The sequence below is a fragment of the Somniosus microcephalus genome, chromosome 9 (assembly GCF_052327205.1).
Source record: "Somniosus microcephalus isolate GS21.2 chromosome 9, FLI_Smic_1.0, whole genome shotgun sequence".
In the NCBI taxonomy this organism is placed as follows: Eukaryota; Metazoa; Chordata; class Chondrichthyes; order Squaliformes; family Somniosidae; genus Somniosus; species Somniosus microcephalus.
Window position 1 is genome coordinate 103,665,049 of NC_140995.1, and position 27,009 is coordinate 103,692,057.

Below are 27,009 nucleotides of genomic sequence, written 5' to 3' on the forward strand. Positions count from 1 at the left end.
TGACCACTCGTTTGAGGTCATGAATCTTCTTTGTGCACTAGAGACAGGTCCTGGGGGTGACACTGCTGGCAGTGACCACCTCGGCGATCTGGTCCCACATCCTTCTTTCTGGAGGGCCTCCTGGCCATGTGGGTAGAGGACCTCTCTTCCAGTGTTCACCCCCTGTACAAAGCTTGAGTGCTTTGTCCGAGACCCTGGGTGCCTTTTCCCATGCCTGTTGAGCCATTTGTGTTAGTGCTGAAGCACTTTGACCATTTTTGATCAGCAGAAGGCAGCTCACCTTTAGAAGGTACAGACTGCCTAGTGCTGAAGCATTTTTTTAATTTTTCACCTGAGAAGGCAGCTCACCTTCAAAAGGTGCAAACTGCCTTTAAGAGGAGCAGACTAAGCTTCAAGTAAAGCTAGCCTCGCTCGAACAACACGAACTTCGGCCCCCTGCTGAGTGCACAGCCTGTCCGCAGCGCGTTCAGCACTTAGCTGTGCGCTGCATTCATTATAATTAGCAGGCAACACAAAGTTGACGTGCTGCCTGCTCTTTTTGAATGGGTGATGGCATATCGCACATCGCAGTGCCCTTGCCCATTTTTTAGCGGTATCAAATTACTAGCCCATGGAGTTTACCTCCTTTATACTGTTGGATGCCTGTAATGACATATGCGTATTGTACACCTACTGCCAATGACACATTATCAAGATAAAACTACCTTTGGGGAGGTAAAGAGTTTCACAGTTTCAAAGTCCTGGGAATGAATGAGTTAGAAATAATTAATTAAACATGCAGGGAAGTCTGGCCAGTTAGTCTGTTAGTATTAACCTCTATCATTTATTCTCAACTTCACTGCTCATCACATGATGTATTCGAAGTACACCACAATTAGAGCATAACCGTCATTGATGAGTCGTGGTTTACGTTGAAACTAATGACTTAAGGTGGCAGGACAAATTGATAAGGCTGTTAAAAAAGCATATGGAATCCTTGGTTTTATAAACAGAGTCATTGAGTATAAAAGCAAAGATGTTAGGCTAAAACTTTAGAAAACACTGGTTTGGCCTTGGCTGGAGTATGGTGCCCAATTCTGGTCACCACTCTTTAGGAATAATGGTCAGGTCTTAGAGAGGGCACAGAGGAGATTTACTAGAATTGTACCAGGGATGAGGGGCTTATGTGGAGATTGGAGAAGCTGATATTGTTCTCTTTCGAGCAGAGAAGGTTAAGGGGAGATTTAATAGAGGTATTCAAAATTATGAGGCAGAAGGGTCGGTAGCCAGAGGACATAGATTTAAGAGGTAATTGGCAAAAGAACCAGAGGGGAGACGAGGAGAATTTTTTTTAACGCAGCGAGTTATGATGATCTGGAATGCACTGCCTGAAAGGGTGGAGGAAGCAGGTTCAATAGTAACTTTCGAAAGGTAATTGGGTAACTATCCTCGGTGCGCGCAGCACTAGGCCCATCCCCTTTAATCAGGGGAGAAGGCCTGCAATGACGCAGCGCTACATGCCGGTGCGCGTGGCGCTGTTGCACGTATCGCCTGGATATTCAGTTGTAGCGCCCCAAGGAGGAGGTGCAGCGCTTCCAGTAGCACTTCACCTCCTGCTTGGGATGCTACAACTGAATTTCAGGCGGAGGGGCGCGAGGCACCCCGGCGAGGTTAGCTCCCCAAAAGGGACAATACCGAATTTTACCCCCCTGTGAATAGCTGAGGCCCCAACACAGATCCCTGCGGGACACCACTAGTCACATCTTGCCAATTGAGAGTACCTACCCATTATCCCAACTGTGTCTCTTGTCGCTCAGCCAATTTCCTAACCAGGTCAATAATTTGCCTTCAATTCCGTGGGCTTCTACCTTAGTTAACAGTCTCTTATGTGGGACTTTATCAAATGCCTTCTGGAAGTCCATGTAAATAACATCCATAGACATTCCCTTGTCCACTACTTTAGTCACCTCCTCAAAAAATTCAATCAGGTTTGTCAGGCATGACCTACCTTTCACAAATCCATGCTGCCTCTCTCTGATCAACTGAAAATTTGCAAGGTGTTCAGTTACCCTATCCTTTATAGACTCTAGCAATTTCCGGACAACAGATGTTACGCTAACTGGTCTATAATTCCCTGGTTTCCCTCTCTCGCCATTCTTAAATAGCGGAGTGACATGTGCAATTTTCCAATCTAAAGGAACGGTTCCTGAATCGAGAGATCATACTTCTACTGTTCCTTATTCCACTTTCTGAAAACAAGAATTATGGTGTCTAAGTGAAGTGTGAAGCAATTACCACATAGTTTGCGCCTAAAAGCATGATGATAATAAAATGTCTGCAGGCACCTTGGTGACACTCAATTTTGAATTAATCCCCAGGTTTTCTATATCTTCTAATTCTTTACAAAGGAAAAGGTCACCCACAATCAGCAGCAATGAAGTGCCATGGGTGGAAGTACAACAACCATCAGGCCCTTAAATAGGCAGGAGGAGGAAGCTTTACAACTTTTCAGCAAATGGACTGGCGAGGCTGTTGCAGATGCTGAGGTTGGAGGAGATCTGTCAGGTTCAGGTTAGTAATGTGATGGCTCGCCTACAATACTGCAAGTGGTTCCATGTTCAGACATTTGTCCTAATTGAAAGGCCGACTATCATTGTAAGGTAAGAGTGCACTTTTCTGAAGTGAGTGGCCTTTGTAATCCTCACAGATGTTGGCCTTTAACAGAAAGGAGGATCTGATGAGCAGCCTCGCAGGTCCACAGCGCCATTCCCGCACCCGATTCACTAAACATAGAAACATAGAGGATAGGAGCAGGAGTAGGCCATTCGGCCCCTCGAGCCTGCTCCGCCATTCAATGCAATCATGGCTGATCATCCAAATTCAGTACCCTGTCCCTGCTTTCTCCCCATACCCCTTGATCCCTTTAGCCTTAAGAAATATATCCAACTCCTTCTTGAATATATTTAATGTATTGGCCTCTACTGCCTTCTGTGGTAGAGAATTCCACAGGTTCACCACTCTCTGGGTGAAGAAATTCCTCCTCATTTCAGTCCTAAAAGGCCTACCCCTTATCCTTAGACTGTGTCCCCTGGTTCTGGACTCCCCGACCATCGGGAACATCCTCCCTGCATCTAGTCTGTCCAGTCCTGCAAGAATTTTATAAGTTTCAATGAGATCCCCTCTCATTCTTCTAAATTCCAGCGAGTACAAGTCCAATCGTCCCAATCTCTCCTCATGCGTCATTCCTGCCATCCCAGGTATCAGCCTGGTGAATCTTCGCTGAACTCCTTCCATGGCAAGAATATCCTTCCTCAGATAAGGCGACCAAAACTGCACACAATACTCAAGATGTGGCCTCACCAAGGCCCTGTACAACTGCAGCAAGACATCCTTGTTCCTGTACTCAAACCCTCTCGCTACGAAGGCCAACATACCATTTGCCTTCTTAACCGCCTGCTGCACCTGCATGCTTACCTTCAGCGACTGGTGCACAAGGACACCCAGGTCTCGTTGCACTTCCCCTTCTCCCAATCTATTGCCATTCAGATAATAATCTGCCTTCCTGTTTTTGCCATCAAAGTGGATAACCTCACATTTATCCACGTTATATTGCATCTGCCATGCTTCTGCCCAATCACCCAACCTGTCCAAATTATCCTGTAGTTTCTCGGCATCCTCCTCACAGCACACACGCCCACCCAGCTTTGTATCGTCTGCAAATTTGGAGATATTACATCTAGTTCCCTTGTCTAGATCATTAATATATATTGTGAATAGCTGGGGTCCAAGGACCGATCCCTGCGGTACCCCACTAGTCACTGCCTGCCACTCGGAAAAAGACCCGTTTATTCCAACTCTTTGCTTTCTATCTGCCAACCAGTTCTCTATCCAAGTCAATACCTTACCCCCAGTCCCATGTGCCTTAACTTTACACGCTAATCTCTTATGTGGGACCTTATCGAAAGCCTTCTGAAAGTCCAAATACACCACATCCACTGGTTCTCCCTTATCTATTCTACCAGTTACATCCTCAAAAAATTCCAGTAGATTAGTCAAGCACGATTTACCTTTTGTAAACCCATGTTAACTTTATCCGATCCTGTCACTGTTTTCCAAGTGCTCTGCTATTACATCTTTTATAATGGACTCTAGCATTTTCCCCACTACCGATGTCAGGCTTACCGGTCTGTAATTCCCCGTTTTCTCTCTACCACCTTTTTTGAATAGTCGGGTAACATGAGCTACCCTCCAATCCATGGGTACTGTTCCAGATTCCATCGAATGTTGGGAGATGATCAGCAATGCATCTACTATTTCTAGGGCCACTTCCTTAAGTACCCTAGAATGTAGATTATCAGGCCCTGGGGATTTATCGGCCTTCAATCCCATCAATTTCCCTAACACCATTTCCCTACAAATACTGATTTCTTTCAGTTCCTCCCTTTCATCAGACCCTATGTTCCCCGACATCTCTGGGAGGTTATTTGTGTCCTCCTTTGTGAAGACAAAACCAAAATTTGTATTTAATTGGTCAGCCATTTCTTTGTTCCCCATTATAAATTCCCCTGATTCTGACTGCAAGGGACCTACGCTTGACTTCACCAATCTTTTTCTGTTCACATATCTATAAAAGCTTTTACAGTCAGTTTTTATGTTCCTTACAAGCTTACTCTCATATTCTATTTTCCCTTTCTTAATTAATCCCTTTGTTCTCCTTTGCGGAATCCTAAACTGCTCCCAATCCTCTGGATTACTGCTTTTTCTGGCCAATTTATATGTCCTCTCCTTGGATCTTATGCTATCCCTAATTTCCCTCGTTAGCCACGGTTGAGTCATCTTTTTTGCTTTATTTTTATGCCAAACTGGGATGAACAAATTCTGCAGTTCATCAATGCGGTCTTTGAATGTTTGCCATTGCCTATCCACCGTTAACCCTTTGAGTGACACTCCCCAATTCATCCTACCCAACTCGCGCCTCAGACCATCATAGTTTCCTTTATTTAAATTCTCTGAGTCAACTACTTCATTCTCCATCTTAATGAAGAATTCGATCATATTATGATCGCTCCGACCCAAGGGGCCTCATACAACAAGATTGCTAATTAATCCTTTCTCGTTACGTAATACCCAGTCTAAGATGGCCTGATCTCTGGTTGGTCCCTCGACATATTGGTCCAGGAAACCATCCCGTAAACACTCCAGGAATTCCTCCTCCACAGTATTGTTACCAATTTGGTTAGCCCAATCTATATGTAGATTAAAGTCACCCATGAACCCTTACTGCACGCTTCTCTAATTTCCCTTTTAATGCCATCCCCAACCTCCGCATTACTGTTTGGAGGTCTATATACCACTCCCACTAACATTTTCTGCCCCTTGGTATTTCTCAGTTCTACCCATACAGATTCCACATCATCAGAGCTAATATCCTTCCTTACAATTGTGTTAATCCCTTCTTTAACCAGCAATGCTACCCCACCTCCCTTTCCTTTTTGCCTATCTTTCCTGAATATTGAATACCCCTGGATGTTGAGTTCCCAGCCTTGGCCACCCTGGAGACATGTTTCCGTAATCCCAATCAAATCATATTCGTTTACCTCTATTTGCGCAGCTAATTCATCCACCTTATTACAAATGCTCCTCGCATTAAGACACAAAGGCCTAGAAATTCAGTATAGCCACATTTGGGGCGCTACAGCCGGGCGGCCGCTAAAGTTTGCGCCCGGCGCAACTTTGCGCCACCTTCGCCGATATTCAGTGGCATCGCCCCAAGAGGTTGCTGCTGCGCTAAAACAGGCGATGCACGACTATCGTTAGGTGCTAAGCCGGCGGCCTGGGGCGAGCTGCTGATTGACGGCAGACACTCTGGCGCCGGTGAGCTCTTAAAGGGGGAGGGTGGATTTGTTTTTTTGAAAGGCCGAGACTGGTGTATTTGTGTTTTTTGAAAGGCCGAGACTGCTCGATTTGTGTTTTTTGCGGGGGGGCTTCTCTCCATTAGTTTGTTATGTGGGAATGGCACAGAGGTATCAAAGTAATAAATGTTCTTAAATCGCACTGTCCATGCTTTCTTTTGGAAGTCCTGGTTGCCCTGCTCGGCTGAGGGCTTGTGGAGCGGCTACATTCATCTTGTGCCATTTGGCACAAGCCATTCCGAGAGGGGGCCTAGAACTGACGTTCAATAAGCCGCCGACAGGCGGCCCTTGCACTTTCTGCCTCCCTCCTGTGCTGGTCCTCCTCCTCCTCCTCTGGTGGTCCTCCAATGTCTGGTGGCAGTGGCCGAGTCCTGCGGATAGCCAGGTTGTGCATCATGCAGCACACGACCACGAAATGGGAGACTCGCTCAGGCGAGTACTGTAGGGCTCCTCCGGAACGATCCAGACAGCGGAACCGTTGCTTCAGGACGCCGATTGTTTGCTCAGTGAGGTTCCTGGTTGCTTGATGGCTGTCATTGTATCCCTCTTCAGCAGGGGTGCTGGGCACACGGAGCGGGGTCATCAGCCAGGTGCACAAAGGATAGCCTTTGTCCCCGAGAAGCCATCCTCGTGGGTGAGGCTGGGCCTGGAACATGTCTGCCACAGAAGTCTGGCGCAGGATGAAGGCATCGTGGCTGCTGCCTGGAAAGCGGGCATTGACAGCTAGGATGATCTGCCTGTGGTCACACACCAACTGCACGTTGAGCGAATGGTAGCCCTTCCGGTTGCGGTAATCCTCGGCATGCTCTAGAGGTGCCCGCAAAGCCACATGCGTGCAGTCAATGGCGCCCTGCACCATGGGGAAGCCCGCTAATGCTGCAAAGCCCATTGCACGCTGTTGCTGCTTGGCAAGGGCCATGGAGAAAGAGATGAACTGACGTCTCCTTTTGAAAAGGGCATTGATCACCTGGCGGATGCAGCAATGTACAGCGAACTGGGAGATGTTGGAAATGTCCCCAGCAGCGGATTGGAAGGAGCCGGTGGCATAGAAGTTGAGAGACACCGTCACCTTCACTGCCACCGACAGAGACGTCCTGCTCCTTAGCTGTGGCTGCAGATCTCCGCGAAGCAGGTGACAGATCTCAGTGACCACCGCCCTTTGGAATCGCAGCCTCCGAACACACTGCTCGTCAGACATGTTCAGATATGAGAACTGCTGGCGGTATACCCTGGGTGGGTAAGGCCTCCTTAGCCAACGCCTGTTGCCCCTTCTCCCTCTGGCCATGACTGCCACTCTCTCACGGCGTCTCTGAGCCCTTTGAATGCAATGGAGAAGGCCAACGTTTGCACCCATTGCAGCCCCCATTATATGTTTCCAATCAATGCTATGGCTCTGAAGTTAAAGACAAGTGCAAAGCTGTGGCCTGAAGCCACAAGTACCTGTGCGAGTGTTGAGCCAAACCAGAAAGCTCTCTACCTTTGTCTCTCTGCAAAGATCCGTCTCTCACAAAGAAGGAGTGTTGCAAAATGGCTGCCATTTCTACTGCAGGAGGAGTGCCCTTTAATTAGCGCCCCCCGCGCCCCGCAGCGACTGGGAACCGTTCCCCTCTACCAGTCGCTAGGGGCGCCAGGCGCGCAATAGGCCGGCGCCACTGAATTTCCGGTTTGGGGCGCACAAAGGGCGTTGCACGATGAAATGACGTCAGGATCTGCACGCGCAGCTGAGCGCGCGCAAAGGTTTTGCGCCGCCGCTAAATCTTTACTGAAGTTGGGGAGAGGCGCAGATCGCGCAGCGCCCGGCCGCTAGCCGCCTAGCGCCCCACATCTCCTCCTCCTAAGGTGCTAGCGGCTGGCGCAAACAACTGAATTTCTAGGCCAAAGCCTTCAGGCTTGTTTTTTTAACGCTCTAAGACCTATTGGAATTATTATTCACTGTGGCCACGTTTGATTTAAACCGTTGATTTCTCTGACTGCCACTTTTGTTTTTCTCCTTCCTATCTTTTGCTTTTATCCTCGTTTCCCTTTCCTCTGTCCCCCTGCTCAGGTTCCCAACCCCCTGCCATTTTAGTTTAAACCCTCCCCCAGAGCACTAGCAAACACTCCCCCTAGGACATCGGTCCCGGCCCTGCCCAGGTGCAAACTGTCCGGTTTGAACTGGTCCAACCTCACCCAGAACCGGTTCCAATGTCCCAGGAATCTGAATCCCTCCCCCTGGCACCATTCCTCTAGCCACGTATTCATCTGAAATATCCTTCTATTTCTACTCTGACTAGCACATGGCACTGGTAGCAATCCTGAGATTACTACCTTTGAGGTCCTATTTTTTAATTTACCTCCTAACTCCCTATATTCAGCTTTTAGGACCTCATCCCGTTTTTTACCTATATCGTTGGTACCTATATGCACCACGACAACTGGCTGTTCACCCTCCCCTTCCAAGATGTTCTGCAGCCGCTCGGAGACATCCTTGACCCTTGCACCAGGGAGGCAACACACCATCCTGGAGTCTCGTTTGCAGCCGCAGAAACGCCCATCTATTCCCCTTACAATAGAATCCCCTATTACTATAGCTCTACTTCTCTTTTTCCTCCCATCCTGTGCAGCAGAGCCACCCCTGGTGCCAGGAAGTTGACTGCTGCTGCCTTCCTCTGATAAGCCATCCGCCCCCAACAGTACTCAAAGTGGTGTATCTGTTTGAGAGGGGGATGTCCACAGGGGACCCCTTCACTACCTGCCTGTGCCTAGTACTCTGTCTGTCGGTCACCCTTTCCCTTTCTGCCTGTCCAACCTTTGCCTGCGGTGTGACCAACTGATCAAACGTGATATCCACGACGTCCTCAGCCTCGCGAATGGTCCAGTATGTATCCAATCGCAGCTTCAGCACCGCAATGCGGTCCGCCAGTAGCTGCAGCTGGACACACTTCCTGCACACGTAGTTGTCAGGGACACAGGCTGTGTCCCTGAGTTCCCACATAGCGCAGGAGGAGCATACCACGGCACTGGGCTGTCCTGCCATGACTTACCATTTAATTAATTGCAATTAATTTAAATCAAATCAATCCCACCAATTACACTACACGTAACTCTGTCACGGTACCTTCCCAATTCCAGCACCAACTCAGATACATCCGCTGGGTAGGAAGTAACTCATGAGAGGGTATATCGCAGGATGAAGGTGAGCAAGAGGAATTGGAAGAGATGATGAGGAACAAGGTGGTTGAAGGAAAGGGAATAAAGGGATACAGGAACATGGTGGGCACAATGGTAGGACTATTACTCATGTGGAGGATAAACACAAACATGGATTGATTGGGCTGAATGGCGTGTTTCTGTGTTGTAACTTCTATGTAATACTATGTTTCATTTGTCTGAGTCAGGTACAAATTGCCTAGAGGAGCAGTGTGCATCATTTTAAGAGTCTATTGCATAATTATGAATGCTAAATCCAATGGGCTAGAAATTCAACATCGGTAAAGAACTGCCGGTGCCACTGTGGGCTGATGTTAATAGCTGGCAAAAATGGTGGCGCTGGCAGGACCAGTAAAGTGGCGCTGGTAACTAATTAACATTAGCCCAGCGCTAAACTTAATGTGCACCGCCGTTCTGGTGGCAAGGCTGTCATTTCAGAAAGCAGTGTGGACCCATAAATGTGAACTGCCTTCTAAAATGAAAAAAGCAAAAATCTTTTTAAAATGGGCAGTTTTTAGCCATTACAGCTCAACTGCCTTCTGGGAAAAAAAAATAAAAAGAATTCCCAAATGGCAGTCTTCAGCTCTTAAAGCTGAATTGCCTTTTGCACCTAAAGAAAATGGGACAAGTGCTTCAGCACTAACACAAATGGCTCAGCAAGCCAGGAAAGGGCACGCAGCACTCCAGCTTTGTGCAGAGGGTCAACACATCGAGAGGTCCTCTAAACACAGGGGCCAGGAGGCCCTCCAGAAAGAACGATGTGGGACCACATCACCGCGGCCATCACTGCCAACAGAGTCGCCCCACCACCTGGATCCAGTACCCAAAGAAGCTTCATGACCTCAACCAGTGGTCAAGGTCAGTGAATGCATCTTCAAAAGCCATCTCCGACCAACTGCACCACTAGCCTCACATACTGCTCAATGCACGACCCACCCCCATCACTCACCTACCAACAATGTCTAACAAAAACGAGGCACACCTCCCACAATTCACAATTCACAATTCAAATCGCTTTATTGGCATGATAAGTTACATCTTATGTTGCCAAAGCATCAAAATACATTTATGGTTTACCACATAAACGCAGTTCTATTCATACAGTGTATAAACAGGTATATCCCTGAGTGTATAAATATACATTCGCATTGTTTATATATATTCTTTTCTTAGTTTACTGGTTGTCCCTCTGTTCATGGCAAGCTGTAACATAGTGTGCCGCCAGTGTTATACAGCTTCTCTCCTCTCCCAGTAGGAATGGGAGTTTTTGGTTGTCATTCAGATTTCTGAAATCAGGGCATATTTGTGAGAATTTTTGGTAGAAATTCTCCGATGCCCTGATATTTTCCACAAGCTGTGAGGAAGTGCATCTCTGTCTCCACCACTCCCTGACTGCAGTGAGAGCATATCCTGTCCTCTCTTGGCAGCCTGGTCTGCCTGTGTCTGCCTTTTTCGATCGCTAGGCTATGTTCGCTAAGTCTGTACCTTGTCAAGGTTCTTCTCAGTTTGTTATCCTTTACCATGGTCAGGTAATCAGCTATGTTGTATTGTCTGTTTAGGGCCAAGTAGCAATTGAGTTTGCTTTGGGTTTTTGTTGTTTCTGCCCAATATGTCAGATATTTTTCCTTTTGCTTAGCGACGATTGTGTTGGGTCGAATTCTTTGTGTTACCCTGTCACTGTCCTGGGGCTGGTTATTGTTAGTATTGTTAGTAGTTACTTCACTGAGTCCCAGGACTAGTTGACTGAGGGTATTCTTCTTTATGGTCAGCTCTTGGCATTTCAGGGCGTCGTAGTGATAGCATTGGGGATTGCTCATTTGTAGGTGATTCCAAAATTTGGTGGCTCTTTTTTGGATAGTGATTATTAATGGATATTGGCCTAGTTCCGCCCTGCATGCATTGTTTACTGTTTTCCTTTGAGTCCGGAGGATACTTTTACAGAATTCTGCATGTAGGATCTCAATTGGGTGTTTGTCCCATTTTGCAAATTCTTGTTGAGTTAGCGGTCCCCATACCTCACTGCCATAGAGTGCAATTGGTTCAATTACTGATTTGAAAATTTTGAGCCAAATGCTAATTGGGATTTCTATTTGGATTGATTTTTTGATGGCATAGAAAGCCCTTCTTGATTTCTCTTTCAGTTCATTCACAGCCAGTTTGAAGTTTCCCGTAGAACTGATTTTTAAGCCCAAGTATGTGTAGTTAGTGGTTTGTTCAATTTTGGTTGTTCCTACTGTGAAATTTATTTTGGGTCCCTGATGTTTGGATCTTTGCTGGAACGCAAGGACTTTGGTTTTTTGGGGATTTATTGTCAGGGCCCAAGTCTGGCAGTACGACTCCAGCAGGTCCAGGTTTTGCTGTAGCCCCTCTTTAGTAGGTGACAGCAGAACCAGGTCGTCTGCATAGAGGAGGAATTTAACCTTGGATTCATATAGGGTGAGGCCGGGTGCTGTAGATTGTTCAAGTAGTTTTGCCAATCCATTTATGTAAATATTAAAGAGTGTCGGTGAGATTGGCGAGCCCTGCGTCACCCCCCGCCCCTGTGGGAAGTATTTTGTTTGTTTGTCTCCAATTTTAACTGCACATTTGTTGTTTGTATACATTGATTTAATTACATCATATGTTTTCCCTCCTACCCCACTTTCGATAAGTTTCAGGAATAAACCGTCATGCCAGATGGAGTCGAAAGCCTTCTGGAAATCTACAAAGCATGCGTAGATTTTGCTTTTGTTATGGTGAACGTGTTTGTCAATTAGGGTCTGTAGGGTGAAGATATGATCGGATGTTCTATAGTTTGGCAGGAATCCAATTTGGCTTTTACTCAAGACATTGTGCTCCTCAAGGAAGTTAATAAGTCTTTTGTTTATGATGCTACAGAATACCTTCCCCAGGTTACTGTTTACACAGATGCCTCGATAGTTGTTTGGGTCGATTTTGTCCCCACTTTTGTATATGGGCGTTATGAGTCCTTTGTTCCAGATATCAGGGAAATAACCGACACTCAGAACCAAGTTGAAGAGTTTTAGGATAGCCAGTTTCATTTTGTTGTCTGTGTGTTGAATCATCTCGTTTAGTATGCCGTCTGTCCCGCAGGCTTTTCCTGGTCGCAGGTCCTTGAGTTTTTCAAGAAGTTCTTTTTCTGTTATTATGGCGTCCAGCGGGTTTTGGTTATCTTTTATGGCCATTTCTAGCTTTTCCAGTTTTTTGCATATTTGGTGTTGCTCTGGTCTTAGTGTGTTTTTCTGGTATAATTTTTCAAAGTGGTTTACCCATGTGTCCCCATTTTGAATGGCCAAATCGTCGTGTTGTTTTTTGTGTAGTGTTTTCAAGTTTTCCCAGAAACAATTGGAATCAATGGATTCCTCCATGGAGCTGAGTGTATTCTTAATATATTGCTCTTTTTTGGTTCTGAGTGTGTTTCTGTATTGTGTTAGTGTCTGACAATAAGTAAGGCGTAGTTCCTCGTTTTCTGGATGTCTGTGTTTTTGGTTTGATATTTTTCTAAGTTTTTTCCTCATGTTATGGCAATCTCGGTCAAACCATTTTTCATAGTTTTTTGTTTTGGGTTTGTTCTTGCGAGCTTTCAAGTTTGCATTTGTTGCCAAATTATCAAAAATATTGTTTAGTTTACTAACTGCCCGGTTTACGCCTTCTTTATTGTGAGTGTATATGTTATCCAGAAAGGTGTCTAAGAGAGCTTGAGTTGATGCATTGCTAATTGTTTTCTGGTATTTTTCCGTGTCGTTTTTGGCCCATCTGTACGATTTTTTGGTGTTGTACAGTTTACTGGGTTGTGTTTCTATGTTGTTTGTTTCTGTCTTTTTGAGGAACATAGTAATTTGACTGTGATCTGACAGTGTTGTTTGTGGTTTGACTGTGAATGCTCTGAAAGAGGATGGGTCTAAGTCTGTAATCATATAGTCTACTGTGCTGCAGCCAAGAGGTGAGCAATAGGTCGATCTTCCTAGGAGGTCTCCTATGAACCTACCATTGACAATGTACAGACCCAGGTTTCGACAGAGCTGTAGTAGCTGTTTTCCGTTGGTATTTGACTGCTTGTCGCAGTTATGCCTGTATGGAAGGGAAGGGATGTCAAAGTGGTTATTCCCGAAAACGTAATTGTTTTCCTGATTATTGGTGAAGTCTGGTTCTTCGCCCGTTCTTGAATTGAGGTCCCCACAGAATTGAGGTCCCAATGCTAGCCTCACCTCACCCCCTTGGAGGAGACGGTGCTGGCCATTCTTGGCAGGGGCATGGCTGAGGCCTTGGTCAGCGGCAGGGCTGAAAGAATACAAGATGTTGGTATCCTCATACGCTATCTACCTTCTCGCATGCACCTCTTGCTTTCCCACCCTCCCCTCACCACAACTCCACCCTACTGCCTTCCTCATTTCACACACCCAGGAAATCCAGCCTGCCCAGCCAGTGGTTGACCAAGAAGAGGGAGAGGAGCGTGAAGAAGAAGAAACACCATCACTTGATTTCACAATTGCAACCACCAACTCCTCAAGGTCGACCTGCAAGGCCATTTGTAGTGTCCCCCACTGAAAGTCAGCAGCCTTCCACCAGTCATGCTGCAGCCACTGGGGTAGCACTGAGTGACATCAGTAGGATAGGCAAAGGCACACACAAGACAGTCACTAAGGGAATGCATAAGGGTGATGAGTTGATTTCTTGATGTCATATTGGATGTATAGATGTATTGAGTTGGATTGCAAAGTTTTTTTTGTGGTGGCTTTTATTTCAGCATTGCGGCCAAGAGGATGCTTCGATAGTCAGTAACAGAGGGAAGGTAAGGTGTAGGACAAATGTTGAAAAGGGAACTGGGGTTGTTGTCACTGGTACCGCAGGCAGATGATTCCATCCCAGATATCCCGGCCAGAATGGGGCTGTCTGGGTTGCCTCCTTCCTTCCGCTTCCTCCCCCTCCCTCTGCGAGCAGATGTTGGAAATCTGAAATAAAAGCATAAAATGCTGGAAATACTCAGCAGGTCCGGCAGCATCTCGACCGGAGATGTTACCTCTGTTTCCCTGTGCACAGATACTGCCTGACCTGCTGAGTATTTCCAGCATTTCCTGTTTTTTTTTTTTTTTTAAAGAGGCCTTCCTTTACCATCCGAGGCATTGCAAACATTAGCAGCACTCCCTGCACACTTTAAAAACTTTTAACATGTATTGCAGCAAGCCACTACTTCAATAAAATTAAAAAAAAATCCAGTCCAAAAGCTTAAATGGAAACTTACCTGAAAGATGTGTGTGTCCCTTTAAGAAGTGCTGTCAGTCTACTGAACACTTGCTCAGCACTAAAGATCAAAGTTCGCAGAGAGTGCCGTTAAATAAATTTTTTATTGAAAGGCAGCAAGGACTGAAAGCTGCATTTTTTTTCACTACACTGTAATTTTTATTAGTTCTGAATGCATTGCCCCTTTAATTCATAGCCCCTTTAATTGCCCACAACGCCTTGCGAACTCCACAGCCTCGGTCCCAGTCTGTAAGAAGCTGCAATGCCGACTTTGGACGGGAACTTTGGGTCAGAGGTCTCCATTAATGCCACCAGGAGGGCCTTGCATGGTAATTTAGCGCTGCGCTGCACATCGCCAACCCCCAGCACGAATTTTTGGCCGGTAGCACTGCGGCCATTAACTAGAGTTGCCAGTGACACCTCCAATTCTCTTGGCGTACACAAATTTCCGGCGTACACAAATTTCCCCCACCCCCAAAGTGTCCTCCTCACAGCTTACTTCCCCACCAAGCTTTGTCAGGTCAACAAACTTGGATACATTACACTCTGTCCCTTCATCTAAGTCATTAGTATAAGCCCCAGTGCTGATTCTTACAGCACTCCACTATTAACAATCTGCCAACCTGAAAAAGACCCATTTATTCTTACTCTCTTTTTTCTGTCCTTTTAACCAATCCTCAGTCGATGCTAATATATTACCCCAACCTCATGAGCCCTAATTTTTTGTAACAACCCATTCATATCATAGAAATTTATGGCACGAAAGGAGGCTATTCGACCCATCGTGTCTGTGCCAACCAAAAGAGATATCCAGCCTAATCCCACTTTCCAACTTTCCAGAGCCTTGTAGGTTATGGCACTTCAAGTGCATATCCAAGTACTTTTTAAATATGATGAGGGGTTCTGCCTCTATCACCCTTTCAGGCAGCGAGTTCCAGAGCCCCACCACCCTCTGGGTGAAAAAAGTTCTCCCCTCTAATCTGGCTGCCAATTACTTTAAATCTCAATTAAGTCTACCCTCAGCCTCCTCTATTCCAAACAAAATAACCCCAGCCTATCCAATCTTTCATCATAGCTAAAAGTCCTGGCAACATCCTTGTAAATCTCCTCTGCACCTTCTCTGGTGCAATCACATCTTTCCTGTAATGTGGTGAGCTGAACTGTATGCAGTATTGTGGGACACCTTATCAAATGCCTTCTGAAAATCCAAATATACTACAGCCACTGGTTCCCCTTTATTTACCCTGCTAGTTACATCCTCAAACAATTTTAATAGATTTGCCAAACATGATTTCCCTTTCATAAAACTATGTTGCTATGATACTCAAACGCCCACCTTCTGATCCAAAGGCAAAAGCATTATTAATTGTTGCAAGCTGACACAAGTACTAGTATATAGTTCATAGGTTTGTAACGTCGTCATGGATGCAAAACAAAATCCTAAAATGCAACCAGATTCAATGGCATTGCATCAGTGACTCAACAGCAAGACCTTCGACCTCACATATTTGTGAAATCTTTTCCAGCCACACATTACAGCTGAAACTTTTGTTTCTCTAATTCTCGATTACTACTTATTTTCCACCAGCAGAAGCCAATTCTTCAGCCTATATGCCCATATCCTACGGCATTCACTTGTTTTCTTGCTCCTTGAATTTGTACCAAATCAAAATTCTGTCCATCAGCCCTCCCGCAAACTCCCTGCTCAGCATCCACCTCCCCCTCATAAAGGGATCTAATATACTGGGATCGATTCCAACCCGGAGCAAGTTTCAGGCAGGTGGGGGCCAGGGTGAATGCGAAACGCAGGCCCAGGGTATTTAAACTCCCTCATTTAAACACTGCTGGTTAACTCTTCACCTGCAACAGGTGGGAAAAGGGCGCAGAGCGGTTGCCGGCAGAGGAAGATCGAGTGACCCCAAGCCTCTCGTCAAGGGTTTCTGAAGGATCTTGCGAGCATAAGTCCAGGAGGCCATGACTTTCCTCATGGGGCATGGAGGAGCATTCCTGCTCCTTCTGACTCACAAAGGAAAGTTTCACACTTACCTTGGGCGGCCTCTTTGTCATTCCCTCCAGCTGCCAACCTGCTTCAGCCTGGTGGGAAAGTTGTGGCGGCTTTGGATGTCATAGGACCCCGATTAGCATTTATGTACGAGGCTCCTGCCAGAGTCCAGTGGACGCCTCAGCCTCCGGCAAAACCAGTGTTAAAATCGGAGATCGGTGGGAATGGAGCAGGAAACAGAGCTGCTCCATTTCTGTCCAGTACGAAGAGTTAAAATTTCCCCCATTGTTTTGCATGTGGAGTACTTTATAAACATATGAATATGGTGCAGTTAAAATAGTGAGATCACTATCACAGGAATATTATCCGTGTATACCATGGAAAATAAATTAAAACTGGCAACCACATCTAGCTTTTTATTCCAGATTTAATTAATTAATTGAATTTAAATTCCCCAGCTGCTGTGGAGGTATTTGAACTCACGTGAACGGTAGCATAGTGGTTATGTTACTGGACGAGTAATCCAGAGGCCTAGACTAATGATCCGGAGACATGAGCTCAAATTCCACCATGGCAGCTGGGGAATTTAAATTCAGTTAATTAAATAAATCTGGAATAAAAAGCTAGTATCAGTAATGGTGACCATGAAACTATCGGATTATTGTAAAAACCCATCTGGTTCACTAATGTCCTTTAGGGGAGGAAATCTGCCGTCCTTACCTGGTCTGGTCTCTATGTGACTCCAGACCCACAGCAATGTGGTTTACTCTTAACTGCCCTCTGAAATGGCCTCGCAAGCCTCTCAGATGTACACAACCGCTACGAAAAACAACAAGAATAAAACTGGACGGACCACCCGGCATCGACTTCAGCACCGGCTTCGGACACGACAATGGTACACCCAGCCCAGTCGACCCTGCAAAGTCCTACTCACTAACATCTGGGGACTTGAGCCAAAATTGGGAGAGCTGTCCCACAGACTAGTCAAGCAACAGCCTGACATAGTCATACTCACAGAATCATACCTTTCAGCCAATGTCCCAGATTCCTCCATCACCATCCCTGGACCCACCAGAGGTTGCGGCACAGTGGTATACAGTCGGGAGAGTGTGGCCCTGGGAGTCCTCAACATTGACTCCAGACCCCATGAAGTCTCATGGCTTCAGATCAAGCATGGGCAAGGAAACCTCTTGCTGATTACCCACCTACCGCCCTCCCTCAGCTGATGAATCAGTACGCCTCCATGGTGAACACCACTTGGAAGAAGCACAGAGTAGCAAAGGCACATAATGTACTCTGGGTGGTGGACTTCAATGTGCTAAATGGGATAGATTCACAATATATCTAGCAGCTCAAAACAGGGCATCCATGAGGCGCTGTGGCTATCAGCAGCAACAGAATTGTATTCCACCACAATCGGTAACCTCATGGCCCAGCATATCCCTCACTCTACTATTACCATCAAGCCAGGGAACCAACCCTGGTTCAATGAGGAGTGCAAAAGAGCATGCCAGGAGCAGCACCAGGCATACCTAAAAATGAGGTGCCAACCTAGGGAAGCGGCAACACAGGACAACATGCATACTAAACAGCGGAAGCAGCATGCTATAGACAGAGCAAAGCGATCCCACAATCAACGGATCAGTTCAAAGCTCTGCAGTCCTGTCACATCCAGTTGTGAATGGTGGTGGACAATTAAACAAGTAATGGGAGGAGGAGGCTCCATGAATATCTCCATCCTCAATGATGGCGGAGCCCAGCACGCGATTGCAAAAGACAAGGTTGAAGCATTTTCAACCCTCTTCAGCCAGAAGTGCTGAGTGGATGATCCTCATCGGCCTCCTCCTGAGGTCCCCACCATCACAGAAGCCAGTCTTCAGCCAATTCGATTCACTCCACGTGATAGCAAGAAACAGCTGAGCGCACTGGATACAGCAAAGGCTATGGGCCCCGACAACATCCCAGCTGTCGTGCTGAAGACTTGTGCTCCAGAACTAGCCACGCCTCTAGCCAAGCTGTTCAGTACAGCTACAACACTGACATATACCCAACAATGGGGAAAACTGCCCAGGTATGTCCTGTCCACAAAAAGCAGGACAAGTCCAATCCTGACCATTACCACCCCATAAGTCTACTCTCAATCATCAGCAAAGTGATGGAAGGTGTCGTTAACAGTGCTATCAAGCGGCACTTACTCATCCATAACCTGCTCACCGATGCTCAGTTTGGGTACCGTCAGGACCACTCGGCTCCAGACCTCATTACAGCCTTGGTCCAAACATGGACAAAAGAGCTGAATTCCAGAGGTGAGGTGAGAGTGACCGCCCTTGACATCAAGGCAACATTTGACCGAGTGTGGCATCAAGGAGCCCTAGTAAAATTAAAGTCAATGGGAATCGGGGGGAAAACTCTCCACTAGCTGGAGTCATACCTAGCACAAAGGAAGATGGTTGTAATTGTTGGAGGTCAATCATCACAACCCCAGGACATTGCTGCAAGAGTTCCTCAGGGCAGTGTCCTGGGCCCAACCATCTTCAGCTGGTTCATCAATGACCTTCCCTCCATCACAAGGTCAGAAGTGGGGATGCTCGTTGATGATTGCACAGTGTTCAGTTCCATTCGCAACTCCTGAGATAATGAAACAGTCCATGCCCGAATGCAGCAAGACCTGGAAGGCATTCAGGCTTGGGCTGAAAAGTGGCAAGTAACATTCGCGCCACACAAGTGCCAGGCAATGACTATCTCCAACAAGCGAGAGTCTAAACACCACCACTTGACATTCAACGGCATTACCATCGCCGAATTCCCCACCATCAACATCCTGGGGGCCACCACTGACCAGAAACTTAACTGGACCAGCCACATAAATACTGTGGCTACAAGAGCAGGTCAGAGGGTGGGTTTTCTGTGGCGCGTGTCTCACCTCCTGACTCCGCAAAGCCTTTCCACCATCTACAAGACTCAAGTCAGGAGTGTGATGGAATACTCTCCACTTGCCTGGATAAGTGCAGCTCCAGCACTCAGGAAGCTCGACACCATCCAGGACAAAGCAGCCACTTGATTGTCACCCCATCCACCACCTTACACATTCACTCCCTCCACCACCGGCATACCGTGGCTGCAGTGCGTACCATCTACAAAATGCACTGCAGCAACTCACCAAGGCTTCTTCAGCAGCACCTTCTAAACCCGCGACCTCTACACCCGAGAAGGATAAGGGCAGAAGGCGCATGGGAACACCATCAGCTGCAAGTTCCCCTCCAAGTCACACACCATCCTGACTTGGAAATATATCACCGTTCCTTCATCATCGCTGGGTCAAAATCCTGGAACTCCCTCCCTAACAGCACTGTGGGAGTACCTTCACCACATGGACTGCAGCGGTTCAAGGCAGCGGCTCACCACCAACTTCTCAAGGGCAACTAGGGATGGGTAATTAATGCTGGCCTTTCCAGCAACGCGCGCATTCCAGGAACGAATTTAAAAAAAACCTTCACCCTATCCTCGCTAAGCTACACTGTTCCCTGTCCTATAAAATCCATGTTTTAAAATACTGAAAATATTGACCCCACCTTTCGTCTGCAAACTTCTCCAGCTTTATGACCCCTTCTGTACCCTCCTGCCCTCTAACTCTGAACTTCAGTGAATTCTCCACTTGCTCCACTCCATTATTGGAGGCATAGCCTTCAGCTGCCAGAGTCCTACTTTTTGCAACTTCATCCCCAAACCCCTCTGCCTCTCTACCTTCAGAAAACCCATCATTTTGGTCAAGCCATCGATCACCTCTCTTGACTCCCCTAGGACGGTTTGGAGTCCGTTCCTCTCTGCATCTGTGAAGTCCTTTGCGATGTTCTTCTTCACAAAGATGCTGTCTAAAATATGGTTCAGACGAAAGATCAATGACCGGATATGTTAACCTTACCTTCCTCTGTCCACAGATGCTGCCTGGCCTGCTGACTGTTTCCAGCATTTTCTATTTTAATTTCAGATTTCCACCAGCTGCAGTATTTTTGTTTTTGTTATATAAAATGTTGTTATTTTTAAATATGTTATAGTAGAATGATAATATTGGATTTTTTTGCCAGATTATGTTAAAAGATGACAGAAAATCATCTGTGTAACAGCAGCTTTTAAAACAGAAAAGGGATTCATCAGCTTACTTTGCTAGTACTTTGTGAGTATACATGCCTTTGTGATCACAAACCAGATGTTTATTTGGTATTAATGAGTGGTCTTTGTAAAGGCTCACAGCTTCACCAATCCCAATAGTTCCTATAAGCTCAATTGAGTGCCTATGGTGAGTAGAGATTCACTATAGGATTGATGAGGTTTATCAAGAGAAATGAGAGAGATTATTTATACCAAAAACAGACCCAGACAAAAAAAACATCCAGAGGAAACAGCCATTGTTTAGAACGTCTCTAGTGTCTCAGGAGGTCTTTGTTTTGACCAATGCTGTTAACAAGTCGTTCTTTTTTATGGGATTTGGCTACTGTATACTTAAGTGCACTGTTAAAATACCATATTACGCCAGCAGGAGCACTTTACAGACTCCGGGCCTGTGGAGAGCTGGGAGGTAAAAAAGCTAACAACGGTAAATGCACAGTCTTTTTGGACTCCCCATGTTAAGGCTGTGTCTCAAACATATACACATCACAAATGTGCACTGCAACTTTTGGAATCACTAATTTAACAATTTCACTTCATTAACTCTAGCAGTCCACTCAATGAGCACAGCTCCCTCTCCCCTGAAATAGGCCAAACCAGCACTACACATGCTGCAGCAATTACTGAAATCTCTACAGTACTTACATTTTAATTGGCTTTTCCAAAACAAAAGAAAACAGTTATTTGGCTTGGCTTTGAGAGCATGCTTACCATAACATGACTTCTTCACAAACTAAAACCAAATGCTCCAAGGCATAAAATAAAACACTGTTAATGTGTATCCGTTACTGCCCCAACATATATTCGAGTAGTTTCCATATTTACAACTACCTGCTGGCAAAGCAACTGGGGCATTCGTTAATCACCATGAGCTTTAAGCAGTAAGAAAATCTGTTTAACCATGTTGTCCTTGTAATTGATATTACAGAAACATCTGACTAAAGGGCCGTCACGTTAGCAGGGAATAACCAATTATCATTTTAATGCCCTTTTAATTATTACTTCAGTCCGAGAACCTTTACTCCAGTCTTGAGTGTCAACAGGAACTGTGTAACATTTGCTTCACCCGAACAATCCTCAAATACATAATACATAAACACATAATAATGTTTTTAGATAATATTTCTTGGCATCTCACCCTTCAGAATGTGGGCAATATGAAATTCAAAACAGCGACTGGGTTTGCTTGATTTTCCAGCTCTGCAAATAGTCAAAGAATCTTTAAAATAAAGAAAGAAATATCACATAGTATATTTTCATGGAGACTGTATATCACAGGCCTTTTCTGCAAATTTTAGCTACATTTGTAGGTCATTAAGCAATGCTAACAGTACATAGAGCCAAATACTTTCTCCTTATGAAAAGAGAAACTCCAGACACGAAAACAACTTATATTTAATACGATAGATTCCATCACTAATCGACTTCCCTGCACCAATCTAGTATAATTTTATTTGAACAGTAAAACAATTTAAACAGTACAGGTTTCCTACTTACCTAGTAGCAGCCAGCTTTGAAGAAATCATTATCTGCCAGATAATATCACAATACTTGTACAGCTGGCTGAAATATAGGAAAACTAGAAATGGCAACACAAGAAGCTACAGGTAGACTATCCTTTATCCGAAAACCTCGGGACCAGCCGAGTTTCGGATAAAGGAGAATTTCGGATTTCGGAAGGTGGGTCGGCGGGGGGTCGTGCGCACGACTTACGCTGACGCTCAGCGTAAGTCAGTCGGGGTCGGCGAGGGTCGGGGCCGGCGGGGTCCGCGGGGGGGTCGGCGGTTGTCGGGGCTGGCGGGGTCGGCGGGGGGTCGTGTGCACGACTTACCCTTTATCCGAACTTCCGAAACCGGAACCCTCTAAAAACCGAAGGTTTTTTCGTTCGTACGCACGACTTACGCTGAACGAAAAAACCTTCGGTTTTTAGAGGGTTTCGGTTTTCGGAAGTCCGGATAAAGGGTAGTCTACCTGTATTGTAAAAAAAATACCAGCCTTAATTGTTATGGGCGGGGACAGTTATTAAACAAAAGAAAAGTTCTATTGACAGAAACCATCCAAATTTAAAAGAAAATATTTAACTCTAACTGCCCCCTTTATATTACAGAACTGTTTCAAATTGAAACAGTTTTATAACATGTAATAAAAAGGAAAATACTGCAGATGCTGGAAATCTGAAACAAAAACAGAAAAGGCTGTAAATACACAGCAGGTTCGTCAGTTTTTGTGGAAAGAACACGTATGTTAATGTCTTGGGTATGGATCCTTCATCAGTTCTGAAAAATAGGAGGCAGACAGCGATATTAATACAATCACAAATAAGGGTAGAGGAAAATGTACATATAAATAAAGCAGACAAACCCAGAGAGGAATCATGAGTGGATTGAGAGAACAGATCTCACAGTGCCTCTGCCTATTACTTGACTAACACATTAAAGAGACAACTGCAACTTGCAGCCAAAGCAGACAGATACGTTGGCAGAGAATATCTCCGTGCGTCGGCTTGAGCCAAAATCAGCTTCGGGCCTCATTTAAATTCTGCTGGTGCCAAATGGTGCCCCAGTGCAGCTTGCCGGTTCGGGATGGTGGGAAATTGGTCGGTAGGGTAGGCCACCCCGGGGAGGGGGCGCGTGGGGGGCACAAGGGAGGGCTTGGAATGTGCTGATAGCGGGCCGGAGTTTTTTTTGTTACTCAAAGTTTTAAAAAATTTCCTCTGCTGCTTTTTGAGAGGCCGCCTTTAAGAGTCCTTTTAAGGAAGTCTGGTTAGGTTGCTCAATGCCTAGTATAACTGGGAGGAGTGTGTATGGCACAAGCTCTACACATTTGAATCTGAGTTTTGCAATGGTGGTCCTACAATTAGCACAGGATCCCAATTTGCACATTTAAGCAGCCTTACACCTGTTCCAGGTGGCCAGGCTGCTCACCCATTTACAAGCGCGCCTGAATATCGCATCAGGCGGGCTCTGGGTGTCCAAGGTAACCCCCCCACCCACCACCAATACCACCGCCACCCCCCACTGCCAATTTTCAATTGTTAACCACCTATATTTCAAGCACAAAATGGGTGTCCATGAGTTGAATTTCTCCCCAACAAGGTGTGTTTACATCAGAACCCCAAATTTTTCATCTCTCCCATTAGTTCACATTTCCCCGGGTCTCCTCTTTGGACATGTCTGATTTTTTTGTACACATATTATCCCCTCCTCTTTTTCTGATTGTATTAATATGCCTGTTTGTCTCTTTATTTTTCAAATTTGAAGAAGGGTCTGCACCCAACACATTAAACATGTTAATTCTCACCACACATGCTGAGCTTTTCTAGTAATTTCTGCTCGTGTTTCAGTTTTGTAACATGCTAGGCTGTTGATGCTGTGGAACCCAGCCCATTAAAAGAAAAGAAAGAAATAATTTGCATTTATATAGGGATGTTCACAACCTCAGGACATCCCAAAGCACTTTACAGTCAATGAAGTATTTTTGAAGTGTAGTCACTCTTGTAATGTAGGAAACGTGACAGCCAATTTGCACACAGCAAGGTCCCACAAACAGCAATGACCACATCATCTGTTTTTAGTGATATTGGTTGATGGACAAATATTGTCCAGGGTGCCAGGAAGAACTCCCCTGCTCTTCTACAAAATAGTGCCATATGATCATTTACTTCCACCTAAGAGGGCAGACAGGGCCTCGGTTTAAAATCTCATCCGAAAGACGGCACTTCCGACAGTGCACCACTGGAATGTCAGCTTGGATTATTTGCTCAAGTCTCTGAAGTGGGACTTGAACCCACAACCTTCTGACTCAAGAGGTGAGAGTGCAACCAACTGAGATAGGGCTTACACTACTTACATTATGTGGAGATTCCATGGCACTAGTGGCATCAAAGTTGTTGCAATTCATAACTTATATTCTGTTAGTTTGCCTTCACTGATGGCTGGCAAAGGTCTACACAGGCTGGCAATGAAAAACCTGCATCGCTGACTCGTCTGAGTGGGCTGATGGCTCAGCCCAGTTGTGACAACAAAAATAGCACGGGTTTGTGCCACCACTACCAAGTATTTGTACTATTGCCTCTGGAGTGGGCAGGCAAATACTACCTCTTAAAGGCAGTTTTTTTTTGTCGTCTTGACAGCAGTAACACCGCCCGATGTGCCTTGCAGAGCAGTTACCAGCAACAACACCATAATATAAAAGAGGACTAAGATTGCCACTAACTACCAGATGGCAAGCAACAGGCAATGCATCAGCATCTGATGATAAAAGCTCGCTGAGGATCTCTCCAGAGCAGTTGTGATGGCTCATCGTAGATAGAGTAAATGGAAAACAACATCCACTTCTTACATCTGTGTTATTTCATCTGCTGAAATAAATGAATTTCCCTGCACCAAGTCCCGTTCGCCCATCTCCCCTGTGCTCGCTGACCGACATTGGCTCCCGGTTAAGCAACGCCTCATCATCAAAATTGTCTTCCTTGTTTTCAAATTCTTCCATGGCCTCACCCCTCCTATCTCTGTAATCTCCTTCAACCTCACAACCCCCCCCCATTAAAATTACTAACATAAAATATTAAATCTTCTGCAACACACTAGTTGTATAGGACAACTACTGTATAGGAAAAGTCTACTGGATTAAACAATAAATTGTACTTGCACACAGCAGCATTAGAAATACAGGAAACTTTTGATTTACCGGCACCTAAATAACCGGAAATCTTGGTTAACTGGCAAAATTCAGGAGTAGGTTCAGGTAAGTTTTACTTCATATTCTACTTGCCTTCCTCGATCTGTTGCTGTGCAAGGGTGTGGCTGCAGCTGTTGCTAAGCTACAGAGATGCTTGGAACTTGTGGCCATTGTTCTGAACCTGTTGCTAAGCAACAGGGTTTGTTGCTTTATACGGAGCTCTCAGCTCTCCGTATCTTTTACTATAGCTCTCGGTTATCCGGAATTTTTGATGACCCGGCACCACGTCGGTGCCGGATAAAAAAAAGTTTCCTGTAAATCTAGTGAACACTGAATGTTACAAAATTCCCAAAACTGGTATTCTGCCAAAATTTCTATTTGGTACAAATGGTGCAACAAAATACTGCAAAAATTCTTGCCTTGCATATGGATTTATATAGTTCACTCTTTTCAACTTTGGTGATGCCCTGCACTATGAGCCTTTAACCTTGTCCTTAGCTTCTTGATTAAAAAAAACATTAAAAAAAAAAAATCCTGTTTGAAATACTCCTCTAATTGTTAGCCGATTGTATAAACTATGGATACAAAAGCAAGAAAATGAGCTCCCAGATGCAGATTAAGATGCACTGTAGAAAACAGTGAGTGCTTCAGCACTCAAATCAAATAATAAGTCAACTGCAGTAAAATGATTTGGTCCACAGCACTGTGGGTGAAAATTGTAACATAATGCTGCATGAGCCTTTTTGAAAATAATCAAGTTGCAATAGGAAAGTAGGCAACATCCATGGAGAGTTCAACAATTTAATTATCCCATCTTTACTTTTTCTCAGTGTAAAAGGACTATGTTATTTAAGACTGGTAAATTAGCATGGTAATACAAGTTTAATTACTTATGTTCAAAGTTGTCCTGCCCCAAGCTTCATGTGTCTATTTGAGCACTATGTTCTATTTTAGGGCTGGGCAATCACACAGAGAGACAGAGATGTAATGATTTGCTTACATCCTGCACACTGAACAACTGTTCAGAAGACCACCAGTAACAACAATGGAGTTGATCAAAACAGATGAGAGATCTGGGACACTGCACTGGAATATGACTTGTAGGACTGACACCCTGGTTGTACCCTAATCACGACATAACAATCCCAGGCAACAGGAGGGAACAAAAACAACTAGATTCTCCAAATGCATATTATGTTCCATCCTCACTTGTGTAATATAGCCAAAGTAATAACTGTCATCATTATGACAAATCAAAGGCTATAAAGGGAGTGTAAAGTGAAATATTCCAGCTTCTAAATACTTTCTCCCCTGCAAGAGAGCTTCAAATCACCACGGAACAATGGGATGGGAAAATAGCATCAAAAGGTAATGGCAATACTATGTGCTCCCAAATGTAGTTGTCGTTTTGACAAGTTTCGGTTGTAAAATCAGAGTACTGATTTTGTGGGTGGATTCTGAGACAGGAGTCATTTCTGCTGGGTTTCCATCCTATAATGGCTTCTTGTAGCTCCCAACACACTCAGATCTTCCATGTGCTTGCCGAAGCTGCTGGAGATCATAACGATACATTAAAACCAGCAACAACAGCATTGGAGTCCCCAACTCTTAAAGCTTGTGCTCTAGGTCCCACAACTCCAAAGCCGTGGGCAGCCTTATCCTCAATCTCTGCTGGCATGGTGGCACATCCTCGCCCACTCCGCACTACTGTGAATCAGCCAGTGCAATCACTGACACTACCTACTCCTGCCCAATGGAAGTATCTAAGCTCGTGTTTGGAAGTGAGAAAGCAAGTGACACAGGGGGTGAAATCAGGGGGTTGTGACAGAGGAAATCTTG

At 45.3% G+C, this 27,009-nt stretch overlaps 1 protein-coding gene across 10 annotated transcripts in view; it reads right to left on the reverse strand.

Moving 5' to 3' along the window:
* The window catches only part of asxl2 (ASXL transcriptional regulator 2), a 291,236-nt gene that overhangs the window by 180,065 nt on the left and 84,162 nt on the right, over positions 1 to 27,009 (reverse strand). For 7 of the 10 annotated variants that reach the window (XM_085996938.1, XM_085996935.1, XM_085996936.1 and 4 more), the window contains exon 2: positions 21,629 to 21,709. The exons of the other annotated variants lie outside the window; for them this stretch is intronic. The gene's annotated coding sequence lies outside the window, so the exon portion shown is untranslated. The remainder of the gene's footprint in view (positions 1 to 21,628; positions 21,710 to 27,009) is intronic. 10 annotated transcript variants of the gene reach the window in all.